Raw genomic sequence first — 12927 nt, forward strand, 5'->3', positions numbered from 1 at the left:
ACTGTTGGCCCAGGACACTTTTTTGTCCCCAGGTAACATTGACCTTTGATCCAATTCTGATGGATTATCCAACTAGCTCTCACAGTCTCACGTCAGAATTAGACGTTCATCCATGTTTCTCAAACGTGAAGTTTCAAAGTTATTGCAAATTTTAAATTTCAAAGTGTTTAAGGTTAAGTTTAGGCATTAACTCCCCCATCCCCCATCCACGACGTTGAAACCTACTTAAAAGTAACAGTGCTCACTGTTGCCCCTAGTGGCCGGTTTCCATGTCATCTCCCGACATCCTCAGACATGGATGGACGCCCAATACTGGCTTGTATCAGGGGTGACCTGGCTGGGATTATCAACTTCAGATTTACAGCACTGATTTCTCAAGACCTCAAGGCTTCTTATCTCCACTCAGTTTAGTTTGTAAATGTGTTGTTTCAGTTAATACATTTGCAAAAAAAACAACCAAAAAACAGCTTTTGCTTTGTCATTATGGGGTATTGTGTGTAGATTGATGAGGAAAAAAAGCAATTTAATCAATTTTAGAATAAGGCTGTAACGTGTGGAAACAGTGAAGGGTTCTGAATACTTTCCGAATGCACTGTACATCAATCTACACAATACCACATAATGACAAAGAAAAAACAGGTTTTTAGACATTTTAGCAAATGTATTAAAAATAAATAACTGAAAATATAACATTTACATAAGAATTCAGACACTTTACTCAGTACTTTGTTGAAGCACCTTTGGCAGCGATTACAGCCTCGAGTCTTCTTGGGTATGACGCTGCAAGCTTGGCAGACCTGTATTTGGGGAGTTTCTCCCATTCTTCTCTGCAGATCCTCTCAAGCTCTGTCAGGTTGGATGGGGAGCGTCGCTGCACAGCTATTTTCATGTCTCTCCAGAGATGTTTGATCGGGTTCAAGTCTGGGCTCTGGCTGGGCCACTCAAGGACATTCAGAGACTTGTTCCGAAGCCACTCCTGCGTTGTCTTGGCTGTGCGCTTAAGGTCATTTTCCTGCTGGAAGGTGAACCTTTGCCCCTGTCTTAGGTCCTGATCGCTCTGGAGCAGGTTTTCATCAAGGATCTCTCTGTACTCTCTGTACTCCGTTTATCTTTCCCTCGATCCTGACTATTCTCCAAGTCCCTGCCGCTGAAAAACATCCCCACAGGATGATGCTGCCACCACCATGCTTCACCACAGGGATGGTGCCAGGTTTCCTCCAAACGTGACGCTTGGCATTCAGGCCAAAGAGTTCAATCTTGGTTTCATCAGACCAGATAATCTTGTTTCTCATGGTCTGAGAGTCCTTTAGGTGCCTTTTGGCAAACTCCAAGCGGGCTGTCATGTGCCTTTTACTGAGGAGTGGCTTCCGTCTGGCCACTCTACCATAAAGGCCTGATTGTTGGAGTGCTGCAGAGATGGTTGTCCTTCTGGAAGGTTCTCCCATCTCCACAGAGGAACTCTGGAGCTCTGTCAGAGTGACCATCGGGTTCTTGGTCACCTCCCTGACCAAGGCCCTTCTCCCCTGATTGCTCAGTTTGGCCGGGCGGTCAACTCTAGGAAGAGTCTTGGTGGTTCCAAACCTCTTCCATTTAAGAATAATGGAGGCCACTGTGTTCTAGGGGACCTTCAATGCTGCAGAAATGTTTTGGTACCCTTCCCCAGATCTGCGCCTAGACACACTCCTGTCTCTGAGCTCTATGGACAATTCCTTTGACCGCATGGCTTGGTTTTTGCTCTGACATGCACTGTCAACTGTGGGACTTTATATAGACAGGTGTGTGTCTTTCCAAATCTTGTCCAATCAATTGAAGAAACATCTCAAAGATGATCAATGGAAACAGGATGCACCGGAGCTCAATTTCGAGTCTCATTGCAAAATGTCTGAATACTTATGTAAATAAGGTATTTCAGTTTTTTATCTTTAATACATTTGCTAAAAAAAAACTGTTTTCCCTTTGTCATTATGGGGTATTGTGTGTAGATTGATGAGGAAAAACATTTATTTTAATATATTTTAGAGTAAGGCTGTAACGTAACAAAATGTGGATTTTGTTGCACTGAATGCACTGTATGTAGCTATGGCAGAACTGCCGCTTAGATATTATCAAATAGACCAGCTAAAGTCATCCTACCATTAGAAGACTGTATACTAAACGCAGCAAAAAAAGAAACATCCTCTCACTGTCAACTGCGTTTATTTTCAGCAAACTTAACATGTGTAAATATTTGTATGAACATAACAAGATTCAACAACTAAGACATAAACTGAACAAGTTCCACAGACATGTGACTAATAGAAATTGAATAATGTATCCCTGAACAAAGGGGGGGTCAAAATCAAAAGTAACAGTCAGTATCTGGTGTGGCCACCAGCTGCATTAAGTACTGCAGTGCATCTCCTCCTCATGGACTGCACCAGATTTGCCAGTTCTTGCTGTGAGAAGTTACCCCACTCTTCCACCAAGGCACCTGCAAGTTCCCGGACATTTCTGGGGGGAATGGCCCTAGCCCTCACCCTCCGATCCAACAGGTCCCAGATGTGCTCAATGGGATTGAGATTTTTTTATTTCACCTTTATTTAACCAGGTAAGCCAGTTGAGAACAAGTTCTCATTTACAACTGCGACCTGGACAAGATAAAGAAAAGCAGTGCGATAAAAACAACAACAACAACAACAACACAACACAGAGATCCGGGCTCTTCGCTGGCCATGGCAGAACACTGACATTCCTGTCTTGCAGGAAATCACACACAGAACGAGCAGTATGGCTGGTGGCATTGTCATGCTGGAGGGTCATGTCAGGATGAGCCTGCAGAAAGGGTACCACATGAGGGAGGAGGATGTCTTCCCTGTAACACACAGCGTTGAGATTGCCTGCAATGACAACAAGCTCAGTCCGATGATGCTGTGACACACCGCCCCAGACCATGACGGACCCTCCACCTCCAAATCGATCCCGCTCCAGAGTACAGGCCTCGGTGTAACGCTCATTCCTTTGACGATAAACGCGAATCCGACCATCACCCCGGTGAGACTAAACCGCGACACGTCAGTGAAGAGCACTTTTTGCCAGTCCTGTCTGGTCCAGCGATGGTGGGTTTGTGCCCATAGGCAACGTTGTTGCCGGTGATGTCTGGTGAGGACCTGCCTTACAACAGGCCTACAAGCCCTCAATTCAGCCTCTCTCAGCCTATTGCGGACAGTCTGAGCATTGATGGAGGGATTGTGCGTTCCTGGTGTAACTCTGGCAGTTGTTGTTGCCATCCTGTACCTGTCCCACAGGTGTGATGTTCGGATGTACCGATCCTGTGCAGGTCTTGTTATACGTGGTCTGCCACTGCGAGGACGATCAGCTGTCCGTCCTGTCTCCCTATAGCGCTGTCTTAGGCGTCTCACAGTACGGACATGACAGGGTCCTGAAAAAGGGAAGTTTATGTGTGAATATTAGCCATGTGTAGCATGAGCTGTGCAGCGTATGTCTTATATTCCTCATATGACGCACAGCCGGATACCATCGCTTGAGGCAAGATGAGGTGTCATCTTGGTATATCGGAATATTTTACCTAACTAGCAACTGTAAGCAGTACGAACCCAGCTGCCCTGGAGACGCACCACCGGGTGCTCTTACTGAAACTAAATGAGTAATCATCTGGTGGGTCTACATAAAAAAATCTTGTCTAACAAGCAACCTTAAGTAATGTGACCCAGCCAACCCCCTGTAGCTATATGCAATGTACTTTATATCATGTTGCCAGCAAAGACGGCAACATGTAGGCTATTGACCACGGCTGACGCCATCATAGCAAACTTAATGAGGCATGGTACTGGCAGGTAAACTCATCACCATGTAGGTGTGCTCAATAGACCAGTGAAGGTCATTCTACCATTACATGACTGTCTACTAGGTATGTGTGTGAATTCTAACTATGTGTAGCATGAGCTAATGACATACCATCACATAGCATAAAACAACGTACAGTATACTAACAACACCCCCAAAACTGCAACTAAACGGTAGCTACGTATATAACCACCTGTACTATCTAATTTGCCTAATATAACTGATACATTCAGCAGTAGCTGATGCTTCTGCAGCAAGCACGAGCGTGCACAGTGAGAGTGACATGATAATCTAAAACCTAGGCCTACAATATAGAGTCTACCTGAGCTGAAGGCTATGTCTAACGTATATGCCGGTAAGCCATGAGAGAAGATAGATGATGACCTGATAACAAGAAATAGACCCCATAGATACTGAAATATGCCAGCATATTAGAGTGTCTGAAATCAGCTCATAACAGGGGTTTCCATTTGGGGCGATGAACTCTTGATCGCCAACACCTGATTGCCATGTGGGTGTTTAGCAAGCCCATGTCATGCTAGGTAGTGCTAGTATCAACAGCCAATCCAACACAGCTGGAAGCTATAGTGAGCCTTGATTGGTCATTACACCACGATACAACGTCAGCTTTCCCACTACGGTCCAAAGTGATAACTAAAATCAGAGGAAAAAAGATTAGGGTTAGCAGCAGTAATCATTTAAAAATGAGATTCTGTGAAATATATGCTAAAATGATGTATGACCCGGGAATGTTTAGCCGGTGACAGACTAACGCCATCCGAGTATCACAAGATATCACGCTGCTCGACCTGCTGGATAGCGCACGTAGCAGCCCACAGCATTTGGGCCAGCACAATGGTGGAAGATATGAGTCACGCTCAGCTACAGAAATGACTGTAGCAGAGTGAGCTGCATCAGGCTATAAGATGTATGCATATGCACAATGTACAAGTATGCATGATAACTCACGTAAATGGCTACTACTATGCTAAAAATAGTACACTCCTAAGATATGCTTAACCTGATGCTTCATGAGCACTACAGCGAGAATGAAGATGACAGAACTAATTAGTAGAAAACTGAAAGAATGCATGTTTATCCTGTAAGGGGGCAATCTGGGATAAACCAGATGATAAAATTGATTGCACCAGCCACTACAAACATCACAATGATACAGAATAAACACAAGACAAACTCTAAAAGCAGCACAGAGTTAATGAATATATACACTAGTGAGTGTGCGAATATCACCACAGCATTAAGAGTTGCAGTATAGGCGCTAAAACATGATACTTGAATGAAGCGATCATTACAATTAGCATACAATACAATAGCATATGGTAGAATAGTTGTCACTATGCTGTCACTGAAAACTACTAGACTACGAGACGGACCGACAGGGAGAGACTACTTATGTAAAATGCATGACATATGATTAAACATGGCTAATAAATACAGGGCCTACACCTACTGCTGCAGATAAGATGACTAGCCTGACTGAAAGATAATGTTAAAATGTATGGTAATAGTGTGACTCCTTGCAACAGCATGCACTAATGAGCTTGCAATTGTAGCAAGTGTAGCTATACAAGCACACTACTCCAGACCAATCTGTACTTTAAATTGAATGTGTTTCTAGCTAAACGTATAATGGAAGGTTCCAGAATGAGAAACCTAAAGTCAGAATATGTAAACAATTTTAAGTGCGACTGCCTGCGCAAGTCACACCAGTTCATGTTACTTGAAGACACCATAAATGTATTGCTGATACTAAAGTGTCTTGCATTGGTTTCGTGAACTGCGTGACACATAACTACTATCAATATTGATTGCTGCACTAAACGAATTAGAGGCCGCATGAGACCAAATGCTATCAAATCACAGTGATAAGCACCATCTCCTTGCTCATGTCATCAAGAAAACATTATGACTCACTGTATATCGATGCATATAGGTTTGCCTAGCTACTTCCTCCTATATGGGGAGGGCTGATTCTCTGTGAAAAGCTTATTTCTCTCAAATGTTGTGCACAAATTTGTTTACATCCATGTTAGTGAGCATTTCTCCTTTGCCAAGATAATCCATCCACCTGACAGGTGTGGGATATCAAGAAGCTAATTAAACAGCATGATCATTACACAGGTGCACCTTGTGCTGGGGACAATAAGGTCACTCTAATATGTGCAGTTTTGTCACACAACACAATGCCACAGATGTCTCAAGTTTTGAGGGAGAGTGTAATTGGCATGCTGACTGCAGGAATGTCCACCACAGCTGTTGCCAGAGAATTGAATGTTCATTTCTCTACCATAAGCCGCCTCCAACAATATTTTAGAGAATCTGGCAGTTCGTCCAACCGGCCTCATAACCGCAGACCACGTGTAACCACGCCAGCCCAGGACCTTCACATCCGGCTTCTTCACCTACGGGATCGTCTGAAACCAGCCACCCGGACAGCTGCTGAAACTGTAGGTTTGCACAACCGAGGAATGTTTCTGTCAGTGTGCAGACAGTCTCAGGGAAGCTCATCTGCGTGCTCGTCGTCCTCGACATGGTCTTGACCTGACTGCAGTTAAGCGCCGTAACTGACTTCAGTGGGAAAATGCTCACCTTCAATGGCCACTGGCACGCTGGAGAAGTGTGCTCTTCACGGATGAATCCCGGTTTCAACTGTACCGAGCAGATGGTATGACGTTGTGTGGGCGAGCGGTTTGCTGATGTCAATGTTGTGAACAGAGTGCCCCATGGTGGCGGTGGGGTTATGGTATGGGCAGGCATAAGCTAAGGAACAACAAACACAATTGCATTTTACCGATGGCAAGTTGAATGAACAGAGATACCGTGACGAGATCCTGAGGCCCATTGTCGTGCCATTCATCCATCACCTCACGTTCCATTCAGCATAATAATGCACGGCCCCATGTTGCAAGGATCTGTACATAATTCCTGGAAGCTGAAAATGTCCCAGTTCTTCCATGGCCTGCATACTCACCAGACATTGAGCATGTTTGGGATTCTCTGGATCGACGTGTATGACATCTTGTTCCAGTTCCTGCCAATATCCAGCAACTTCGCACAGCCATTGAAGAGGAGTGGGACAACATTCCACCACAGGCCACAATCAACAGTCTGATCAAGAAGGAGATGTGTTGCGCTGCATGAGGCAAATGGTGGTCACACCAGATACTGACTGGTTTTCTGATCCACGCCCCTACCTTTTTTTAAAGGTATCCGGGACCAACAGATGCATACCTGTATTCCCAGTCATGTGAAATCCATAGATTAAGGCCTAATGCATTTATTTAAATTGACTGATTACCTCATATAAAATATTTTAAATTCTTGCATGTTGTGTTTATATTTTTGTTCAGTGTATGTTCAACAATATATTGAACAATTAGCAAAATCAAAAATTGTATATCTTCTATAATTATTTTGTTTAGATTTGTCAATATTCATAAATGAATGTAAACATTTTTTTAAATTGAAATCAAAATACTACTCATATTACAGATATTCAGTAAAGCTTTACATGACACCCATTTTGCTTTGTAGCACCTACAGATGAAACATTATGGTGTCTTAAAGGAGGCCTGGGTAAGGTCAAAATGTCATAATTATGCTTTAAGATACAAATATGAACTATACAGTATGTCAACAATCCTTCCTGCAAAGGATTACATTTAGTGAAAATCCACCAAATCAAGGTATAATTTTGTCTGGGTTTCTCTCTCTCTCTGTATCTCCCCCCCTTCTCTCTTCCAGTGGCGGTCGGTGCCGTTTAAGATGAGGGAGGACAATTATTTTTTAATGAGCATGGCCTTATTTCTATTACAGCATATTGGATGACTGTCATGCATATTCCATTCACCCAGCTCAATGTAACATCGATAGGTTGAGGCTACTACATGATACTCAAATTTTCCCTATACCCATCATGAGGTTGCTACAACCTAGCCTATGAATTAAAGTTTACAACGTAGGTGCACAGGTCGAGATAAATTTGACTAATCAAGGTGACAGACATTGACACATTCAATACCGCCTTGCGCAATCTTGCCTGCATCTTGCTGATCTAGAGTGTAATCATTAGTCCAACAGTTGCAAACGAGAGTTTCTATTGGACAAATTCAGGTACAGTGAGGGAAAAAAGTATTTGATCCCCTGCTGATTTTGTACGTTTGCCCACTGACAAAGAAATGATCAGTCTATAATTTTAATGGTAGGTTTATTTGAACAGTGAGAGACAGAATAACAACATAAAATCCAGAAAAACGCATGTAAAAATTTTTATAAATTGATTTGCATTTTAATGAGGGAAATAAGTATTTGACCCCTTCTCAATCAGAAAGATTTCTGGCTCCCAGGTGTCTTTTATACAGGTAACGAGCTGAGATTAGGAGCACACTCTTAAAGGGAGTGCTCCTAATCTCAGTTTGTTACCTGTATAAAAGACACCTGTCCACAGAAGCAATCAATCAATCAGATTCCAAACTCTCCACCATGGCCAAGACCAAAGAGCTCTCCAAGGATGTCAGGGACAAGATTGTAGACCTACACAAGGCTGGAATGGGCTACAAGACCATCGCCAAGCAGCTTGGTGAGAAGGTGACAACAGTTGGTGCGATTATTCGCAAATGGAAGAAACACAAAATAAATGTAAATCTCCCTCGGCCTGGGGCTCCATGCAAGATCTCACCTCGTGGAGTTGCAATGATCATGAGAACGGTGAGGAATCAGCCCAGAACTACACGGGAGGATCTTGTCAATGATCTCAAGGCAGCTGGGACCATAGTCACCAAAGAAAACAATTGGTAACACACTACGCCGTGAAGGACTAAAATCCTGCAGCGCCCGCAAGGTCCCCCTGCTCAAGAAAGCACATATACAGGCCTGTCTGAAGTTTGCCAATGAACATCTGAATGATTCAGAGGAGAGCTGGGTGAAAGTGTTGTGGTCAGATGAGACCAAAATCGAGCTCTTTGGCATCAACTCAACTCGCCGTGTTTGGAGGAGGAGGAATGCTGCCTATGACCCCAAGAACACCATCCCCACCGTCATACATGGAGGTGGAAACATTATGCTTTGGGGGTGTTTTTCTGCTAAGGGGACAGGACAACTTCACCGCATTAAAGGGACGATGGACGGGGCCATGTACCGTCAAATCTTGGGTGAGAACCTCCTTCCCTCAGCCAGGGCAATGAAAATGGGTCGTGGATGGGTATTCCAGTATGACAATGACCCAAAACACACGGCCAAGGCAACAAAGGAGTGGCTCAAGAAGAAGCACATTAAGGTCCTGGAGTGGCCTAGCCAGTCTCCAGACCTTAATCCCATAGAAAATCTGTGGAGGGAGCTGAAGGTTCGAGTTGCCAAACGTCAGCCTCAAAACCTTAATGACTTGGAGAAGATCTGGAAAGAGGAGTGGGACAAAATCCCTCCTGAGATGTGTGCAAACCTGGTGGCCAACTACAAGAAACGTCTGACCTCTGTGATTGCCAACAAGGGTTTTGCCACCAAGTACTAAGTCATGTTTTGCAGAGGGGTCAAATACTTATTTCCCTCATTAAAATGCAAATCAATTTATAACATTTTTTACATGCGTTTTTCTGGATTTTGATGTTGTTATTCTGTCTCTCACTGTTCAAATAAACCTACCATTAAAATTATAGACTGATCATGTCTTTGTCAGTGGGCAAACGTACAAAATCAGCAGGGGATCAAATACTTTTTTCCCTCACTGTATGTTTATCCCCGTTTCGTTCCGTTTGCTTCCGTTTAAGAAATGTTTTTCAACAGAAACACCCCTGATCACACGCAAACACAGTTCGCGGATAAAGTTATGGAGAAGTACAGATCAGGGTTGGGTTATAAAAAAATATCAGAAACTTTGAACATCCCACGGAGCACCATTAAATCCATTATTAAAAAATTGAAAGAATATGGCACCACAACAAACCTGCCAAGAGAGGGCCGCCCATTAAAACTCACGGACCAGGCAAGGAGGGCATTAATCAGAGAGGCAACAAAGAGACCAAAGATAACCCTGAAGTGGAGATTGGAGTATCTGTCCATAGGACCACTTTAGGCCGTACACTCCACAGAGCTGGGCTTTACGGAAGAGTGGCCAGAAAAAAGCCATTGCTTAAAGAAAAAAATAAGCAAACACGTTTGGTGTTCACCAAAAGGCATGTGGGAGACTCCCCAAACATATGGAAGAAGGTACTCCGGTCAGATGAGACTAAAATTGAGCTTTTTGGCCATCAAGGAAAACGCTATGTCTGGCGCAAACCCAACACCTCTCATCACCCCGAGAACAAAATAGGAAAAACGCCAAGGGGGATGAATACTTTTGCAAGGCACTGTAGCTGCGTTTGCTAGATAAGTAAGTGAAAGTGAAATTTGTTAAATTTAATTAATTTGTTAAAAACTGTTCATCTATTGTCTTTCTCTCTCTTTGAGTCAACTACTCACCACATTTTATACACTGCAGTGCTAGCTAGCTGTAGCTTATGCTTTCAGTACTAGATTCATTCTCTGATCCTTTGATTGGGTGGATAACATGTCAGTTCATGCTCCAAGAGCTCTGATAGGTTGGAGGACATCCTCTGGAAGTTGTCATAATTACTGTGTAAGTCTATGGAAGGGGGGTGGCAACCACGAGCCTCCTAGGTTTTGTGTCCTCCGGCTACACAATGGTGCTACCCTACAGAGTGCTGTTGAGGCTACTGTAGACCATTGCAAAACAGTGTTTTAATCAGTTATTTGGTGACGTGAATATATTTAGTATAGTTTTATCTAAAAATGATAACTTTAATGTTTCACTTCTTTTATTTTGATGAAATTCACTGAGGAGGATGGTCCTCCCCTTCCTCCTCTGACGAGCCTCCACTGCTTTCTTCCCTCCCTCTTGGTTGTGTTTTCAGTAGTGAATGACTTTTTTGCCATGTAGTGGTGTAGCTAACTACTGGAACTACACACTATTAATACAAAAATGAAATAAAACATGGGTAAAGTAGGCAAGATCTTTTTTGGTATCAGACCTCCCTAATTCTCACTTGAAACACAGTGCATTCTGAAAATATACAGACCCCTTGAGCTTTTCCACATTTTGTTACGTTACAGCATTATTCTGGATGAAATAGTTTTTTCCCCCTCAATCTACACACAATACCCCATAATGACCAAGCAAAAACTGGTTTTTAGATTTTTTTGCAAATGTATAAAAAATCAAACTTAAATATAACATTTACATACACTACTGTTCAAAAGTTTGGGGTCACTTAGAAATTCCCTTGTTTTCGAAAGAAACACATTTTTTTTCTATTAAAATAACATCAAATTGATCAGAAATACAGTGTAGACATTGTTAATGTTGTAAATGGCTATTGTAGCTGGAAACGGCTGTCACGTTCGTTTAAGGACGGGTCAGACCAAGGCGCAGCGTGAAATGCGTACATGTTTATTTCACCGATAAACACACCAACAAACCAACTAAACGTGAAGTCCTAAGGCTAAACACAAAACAAGCCTACTCACGGAACAAGATCCCACAACTAATGAGTGCCAATAGGCTGCCTAAGTATGATCCCCAATCAGAGACAACGAGCGACAGCTGCCTCTGATTGGGAACCACACCGGCCAACATAGATCTACACATACTAGATCATTCACATAGATATACACAACATAGAATATTCACACCCTGACTCAACATATAAGAGTCCCCTGAGTCAGGGCGTGACAACAGCTGATTTTTAATGGAATACAGAGGCCCATTATCAGCAACCATCAGTCCTGTGTTCCAATAGCACGTTGTGTTTGCTAATCCAAGTTTATAATTTTAAAATGCTAATTGATCATTAGAAAACCCTTTAGCAATTATGTTAGCACAGCTGAAAACTGTTGTGCTGATTAAAGTAGCAATAAAACTGGCCTTCTTGAAACTAGTTGAGTATCTGGAGCATCAGCAATTGTGGGTTCGATTACAGAATCAAAATGGCCAGAAACAAATAACTTTCTTCTGAAACTCGTCTGTCTATTCTTGTTCTGAGAAATGAAGGCTATTCCATGTGAGAAATTGCCAAGAAACTGATGATCTCGTACAACGCTGTGTACTTCTCCCTTCACAGAACAGCGCAAACTGTCTCTAACCAGATTAGAAAGAGGAGTGGGAGGCCCCGGTGCTCAACTGAGCAAGAGGACAAATACATTTGTTTCTAGTTTGAGAAACAGACACCTCACAGGTCCTCAACTGGCAGCTTCATTAAATAGTACCCGCAAAACACCAGTCTCAACATCAACAGTGAAGAGGTGACTCCGGGATGCTGACCTTCTAGGCAGAGTTGCAAAGAAAAGCCATATCTCAGACTGGCCAATAAAAATAAAAGATTAAGATGGGCAAAAGAACACAGACACTGGACAGAGGAAGATTGGAAAAAAGTGTTATGGACAGACCAATCAAAGTTTGAGGTGTTCGGATCACAAAGAAGAACATTTGTGAGACGCAGACCAAATGAAAAGATGCTGGAGGAGTGCTTGATGCCATCTGTCAAGCATGGTGGAGGCAATGTGATGGTCTGGGGGTGCTTTGGTGGTGGTAAAGTGGGACATTTGTACAGGGTAAAAGGGATCTTGAAGATAGAAGGCTATCATTCTGTTGTGGGAGCAGCTTGACCGTATGGTATGTAAGAAGTGCCCATCAAGCCAATCCAACTTGTGGTAGGTGCTTCAGGAAGCATGGGGTGAAATCTCTTCAGATTACCTCAACAAATTGACAACTAGAATGCCAAAGGTCTGCAAGGCTGTAATTGCTGCAAATGTAGGATGTAGGCAAATGTTCTTTGACGAAAGCAAAGTTTGAAGGACACAATTATTATTTCAATTAAAAATCATTATTTCCTATGCATTTTGCTATATTTCCTATTCAAACTCATTTCATGTATATTTTCATGGAAAACAAGGACATTTCTAAGTGACCCCAAACTTTTGAACGGTAGTGTAAGTATTCAGACCCTTCACTCAGTACATTGTTGAAGCACCTTGGCAGCGATTACAGCTTTGAGTCTTCTTGGGTATGACGCT

This window comes from Coregonus clupeaformis, chromosome 1 (genome assembly GCF_020615455.1).
Source record: "Coregonus clupeaformis isolate EN_2021a chromosome 1, ASM2061545v1, whole genome shotgun sequence".
Lineage (NCBI taxonomy): Eukaryota > Metazoa > Chordata > Actinopteri > Salmoniformes > Salmonidae > Coregonus > Coregonus clupeaformis.